We start from the raw sequence: 5,917 nt of genomic DNA on the forward strand, positions 1-5,917 counted from the left end.
CGCTTCAGAGAGATTGAAACGGTTCCAAGTGGTTGTCAGGTGTGTCCGCTAAAGATATGACCCTCCATCTATGTGATTTAATGTTAATCACTTCCATGGGGCGTGAGTATCCATGGTGCAGAGCTATGCTTCTTGGGGGATAAGCATATTGAAAATACAAGCTCGTAAATTAAATTTTACACCAGCGAACCGCACTGAATAGCAAAGAGAGGAACACTGCGGTTCGGCGGACAATGGCCAAATGATGCCACCACCACTTGGAGAAACCATCCTCCCGTGCTCGTCCTCTTTCGGACCATATTCTTCTTCCAGAAACCTCATGCCCATAAATTTGTACTAAGAACACGCAGTGCTCGCTCGCTCTCATCTCTGGCTCTGGTTCTGTTTTGGCCTCTTCCGTTCTGGCCTGGTCATCTATTCCCAGAGATGTGTCTACGTCTGCTGTCCGTTTCTCTCCTTCGCCTTCTCCTGCTTCTTTTTTTTTATCGTTTAATTAAAATTCGCAACACGTAAATCCATTTGAGCCGCTGCTGCAATCTTTACTTTAACCTTAAGGCAGGTCCCAGTCCCATTCCCTAGTCCCATTCCCCTGTCCATCTCTCACTGTTCTGGGGTGTGTGGTAAATCCTATTTTTCTATTTTGTTGCCCCATAAAACCACTTTACACAATTTTCGTCTTTTGTTTTTCGATTTTCTTCATGTTCTGTAGCAGTTTCATTCTTTCTTCGTTCTTCACATTGTATACTTTATTGGGTTTTTGGGTTCGATTAGCTACGAAAGCGGTTTTAATTCCCAAAAAAAAAACTATTTTCGGGGTCTTGAAATATCTATATTAATCTTCTTTTTTTCAAAATCTTTGTTCAAATATTTGTTGTAAAAATTGTTCGTTTCCAAAAACAACTGCTTATAATGGTATAATTCTAACACTTTCTAACATTCTTGTAACTTTACTTTACTATTCACTTTAAAGAACTGTTTGGAGAATTTTACTATATCTTTTTTTATCATTTAAGGCTAATTTAGAGATTCCTTTAAATTGATAAAATTAATAAAAATTGACTAAAATTTCTTAAAATGGTTTGAACTTCGCTCAGTTTACATCAATTATTGTTAAAAATCGTACACTTTAAGCTATTCCAAAGAAAGAAATTTTATGGTCCAGTTTTTATTCCCCGTTGGTTCTTTACAGCTATGTAAGTGCATTCAAAATTCGTTTGATTGCTCAACAATTTCTCATTTGGATTTTGTTTCTGTACTCTGGTGAAGCCCTGACTTTTACCAATTATTGCTAGTGCCGTGGCCGTGGGTCGGGGCCAGCCAGCGAATTAGCCTTTGTTGGGCAACCAATCGAGTTGCACTGCTTGCTCCACTAAACCCCTCTCTATCCTGCTCGTACACAGCTTTCTCCACCCTAAGCCTCACTTTTTCTGCTTGTGCTCTGCTTTAGCGCACCCTTCTTTCAATGTTCTGGCCGCTGGCTTTTCATTACTTTTCTATCAACGTACTTAGGCCATTGTTGTGCAGTTATTTAGCACAATCAACACTCGATGCCGCTGATAGCCGCTGGTACGTCTCGTACTGGTAGTTCTCCCAATCCTTCTCTACAGTACTACTTTACTTCCCCTAAGCTTTCCACCTCACATGGAGGTTCCTTCCTCGTCCTTGTACTGCTGCCTCCTTCTGCTTTCCTTCATTCGGAAGAGAGAGAGCTTCCCTTTGGCTTAGTAAATTTTATCAACGGCAAACATTTCTCTCGAGCCCCCTACTCCTACCCATGCCGTACCACATCCTGATGGTTGGGTGTTCACCTGAAGGCAAGATCCTTTGTTCATTTACGTTTCAGTTGAGTTGCACACAAAATTAATGGAAATTGCTCTGCAGAATGTACGAGTACGAGGACTCTACCTACCTACAAGATGTTGTCGGGTACGGAGGATTTACAGATAGATGCTGTTGAGTGGGAGACACAGAGGCACACAGAGACAGAGAGAGACACAGAAGAGGGTATTAAAAAATTAACAAAAAGCTGGCTGGCAAAGTGGCAAGCTGGTAGTTGCTCTGGCCAACCTCTGGAAGCCTCCTTCGTCCTGAGGTATTTCATGTAATTGTTGCATGCCCCAATCCCAGTCCCAGTCCCATTTGCCGTCCCAGTCACTTCCTGCAATTGCATTCAATTGGAATTATCTATGAATGGCTCAGGCCAGACTTAGAGCCATACAACAGCATAGGCACCTGGATTGTCCTGGGAATCTGGTAGGCAGCAAGTATTCGACTCTCGGACAAGTTGTTGAGCGCTTAAGCTGGGGCCAGAAATTGATGGAAAATAGTGTGTGTGGGCGTGCATGTGTATTAGCAGTTGTTGAAAGGGTGGGATTACTCCTTAAATTAGAGCTAAGTCCGCAGACTACTCGTAGAATTGGATTTGGCATGTATTAAGTGCAGGAAACTAAAAGTTTCAGATTCTTTTGCTTGGGAAATTCCCAAGGAAATAAACGCTAAAAAGTCAATCGAAAGTCACCCAAAAAAGTATGCTATAGTCATTTCTTGAGCTTAGATACATTTCTTGTCCTCAACTGCCCTGAGGTGCATTCCTGTTGGTTCTTCATTCCTCCCTCCCACGTATTTTTCGCTCCCCACGAAATTCATGTCTATTCCTGTTCATTCTTCCACTCATCGATTCCATTGTATTTTCTCCCTTTGCTCTTTGCTCAATTTTCACGCTACTTGTTGATTAGTTTTAAATGAGTTTTGCTGACGGCATTTCCTAACCCGCTCCAGTCAACCCTTCTGTGCAGTCGCAGCCGTCTCCAGCCCTGATTGATATTTACGCGCTTTGGCTGATTGAAGTGTAATCAGCAAGCAGTCAGTCAGAGAGTCACTCACTCAGTGAGGAGTGGGAACATCGCCACTCAATCGGAGGAAGCTGCGAGGCATGTATTAGCAGCGGAATGAAATGTACGAGTAAGTGAGCAAATCGTAATTAAAATGGCGCCAAACGTCAGCAGGAAGTTAAGAGGATCGACGTATTTTATACTCTTTCCGTACTTGAAGATTGCAGAACAAATACAAGCAGAAGAAAACTGAGGGGCAGCAGTATAATATTCTGATTCAGTTTTTATTGTAAAATAAGAAAATTAATAAAAAGCATTAAAACAAAGTGAAATAAATAAAATTAACGATAGAAATTTTTACCACTGATCGACTTTATCTTTCTATGCCATTCAAATATCTGATCATAATTGGAATATACTTGGAAAGGGTATGAAAAAAGCATAAGAACAAAAGTAAGCAACAAATTACGCTCGAGGACACAAACAATATGCATTAGAGCTGAAGAACAAGAAGAAGTAGCAACAGAAGGAATCACAGAGGAAGAATAAGAAGTAACAGAAAGCGTCACAGAGGATGAGAAAGGGACATCAGAGAGAGAGAGAGAGAGAGAAAGAGAGCAGGTCAAAGCACTCGACTGTCTGATGGCAATGACGTTGACAGAGACGAGACGCTAATGAAAATGCATAAGCAGCTGCAGCAACTGGATAGCAGCAGAAGAAGGCTAAAGGAGCAGAGGCAAGGAGTAGCGGGAGAGGCAGTCAACAGAAGTTATGATAGCAGTGATGACATATGCAGTGGAATAATGAGCGGACAAGCATTGCCAGAACAGGAACAGAAAATATAAAAAGCAGCTAGAGAATTCCCAGAAATAATGACGGGATAATGATTAACAATGGGAGAGGCAGCGAAAAAGGAAAGAATTAGCTTTGCTAAAATGAACTTAGGTCAAAATACAAGAATCCAATATTAATATTCATTCACGCTTAACGATTGTAGCAACATTTAAAGCAGTGATAACAGTATACGAAAACAAGCAGTGAACGAAAACAAGCATCAGCGACACAAGCAGCGGCATTCTAATGAACAGAATGCACTCAGAGAGAAAGAGCACATTGCGAATGCAACGGCATAACAAATGCTAAAATGGGCAATACAAAAGATGAAAGCCGCCCAGTCACGGCGCCACTCATAAATACGGCAACGCCGCCAACAAAAGGCAGGACAGACAGATGTAGTCGAGGGAGCGGCATGGGCATGGGCATGGGCATGGGTGGGGTGTGTAGAGAGTAGTGGGAGGGTAGAAGAGATAACATGCACTCGTCTCGCACTCATCGTGTGTGCGTTGACAGACAAAACGTTCGTTGGGCATCCATGCCATGCTCTCTGTCCGTCCGTTCGTCCTTCCGTCTGTTTGTCTCATATCTGTTTGTCTCTGTCAGTCATGCAACCAGTCTGTCAGTCACTTTGTCCCTTTTGTCAAGCACTCTGGCGGCAGTCATCGTTGCAGTCGTTGCAGTCGTTGCTGCCTCTGCGGCAGTCTCCGGTCTCAGTCCGGGCGTAAATCAAAGTGAAAAGCGTGCTAATTGCATTAAAAGCATATAAACAAAATGCAATGCAAGTGGCTGTGATAAATATAAAAAACAACAACAGCGCAATGAAAAGCCTCCCAGCTGAATGTCACAGAATATCTCCCTCTGACTGCTCGTCGTAGCCTTTTGTGCTGTGAAATTAAGCAAATAAGCATGAGCAACGAGCAAAATGGCTTCAAAAAAGGGGAACGGAACAGAAAAGGACAGCCATGCAGGAGGAGGTCGTAACTTTGTATCCGTAGCGTAACCCCTTTTGGGTCCTCACTCGCGGCGGCTCTCGTTTGGTTTAATTGCCAGCAGGGGGCAAAAAACGGCTTTAAATGGAGGGAAAAGGTTTCATGATATGAAGGCTGAAATTAAGCTAGGCGTTTTTTAATTTTTGAGCATTGACTGTAGTCCACGATTCTTAGTACCTACATTTAAATATTGAATGAGTCAGACAATCCTTTTTACCTACCAAAATCTGAGCTATTTCTTCACCCTTTCTGAAATAAAGGTGTTATTGGGTGTTCAATGCATGATCTGGATCACCCAATTATGTTATGTTATTTTATTTATTTTCCAAGCCAAAAAAAAAAACGCTATGTGGTAATAATTGCTATGTCGATCCAATTGACAGCTAACAAAAAAAATCAGCACTAGAGCCTTTAGCCTGGAGTTTTTCTCTTTCAGTTATGTTGGGAGCGTTGCCAAGTCATTAACCTTCCATAAAGAAGGCAGTCTGGATAAGCAAGAACACAATCCGAGCTCCCATTTATGGCTAGCGATACGCACATGCTGCTGTTGCCCCTAACTGCATGTACTCAGGGCATGGTTCGGCGTGGGCCCCGAAATCGGTCCTTTTATAGCACCCAATCACGACTCCAACTCCGAAATGGCGGGGAGATACGAGTACTCGTAGAGGAGCAGGCAGCCGCATGCGTAGCGCAAATTCAATCGTACAATGTGTTGATATATGACACGTAATCAAATGTTTAAGTGCATGGCACACGCATCGCCAAGTCACAGAGAGAGAGAGAGTGCTCCCATATGCCCTTCTTTTCAACAAAAAAAAATGAAGAAAATCTATAGCGAAAGGTGGGGACGGTGACGGGTAGGGGGAGGAGGAGTAAGAGGTGCCACAGAAAATCCGACAAGTAAATATAATAACAATAAAATGAAGCAACGACATGAATGCCAGCGCAGCGCAGCGCAGAGCAGAGCAGAGCAGCCAAGGCGAGATATTATGACACTGCCAACAGCGATAAAAAAGGAAAGTATAACAGCAAAAAGAATGCCTGGCAAGGACAATTGCTGGCACGAAGATTCGTTGGGGCAACGTCTGTTTCAGGTCAAGAGCGCATACAGACAACGACAGATAACAGACGGAGGACACAGAGCGTGCGGGAGAGGTGCAAAAGTGTTGCCAGCTCTGTGTGTGGGTGTGGGTGTGGGGAGCACTGCCAGCTCCGTCTTTGAAGCGCCTTCCAGCCATAAATATTTTCTGTTTCTTCTAT

This window comes from Drosophila obscura, unplaced genomic scaffold (assembly GCF_018151105.1).
Source record: "Drosophila obscura isolate BZ-5 IFL unplaced genomic scaffold, ASM1815110v1 contig_200, whole genome shotgun sequence".
Classification (NCBI taxonomy): Eukaryota; Metazoa; Arthropoda; class Insecta; order Diptera; family Drosophilidae; genus Drosophila; species Drosophila obscura.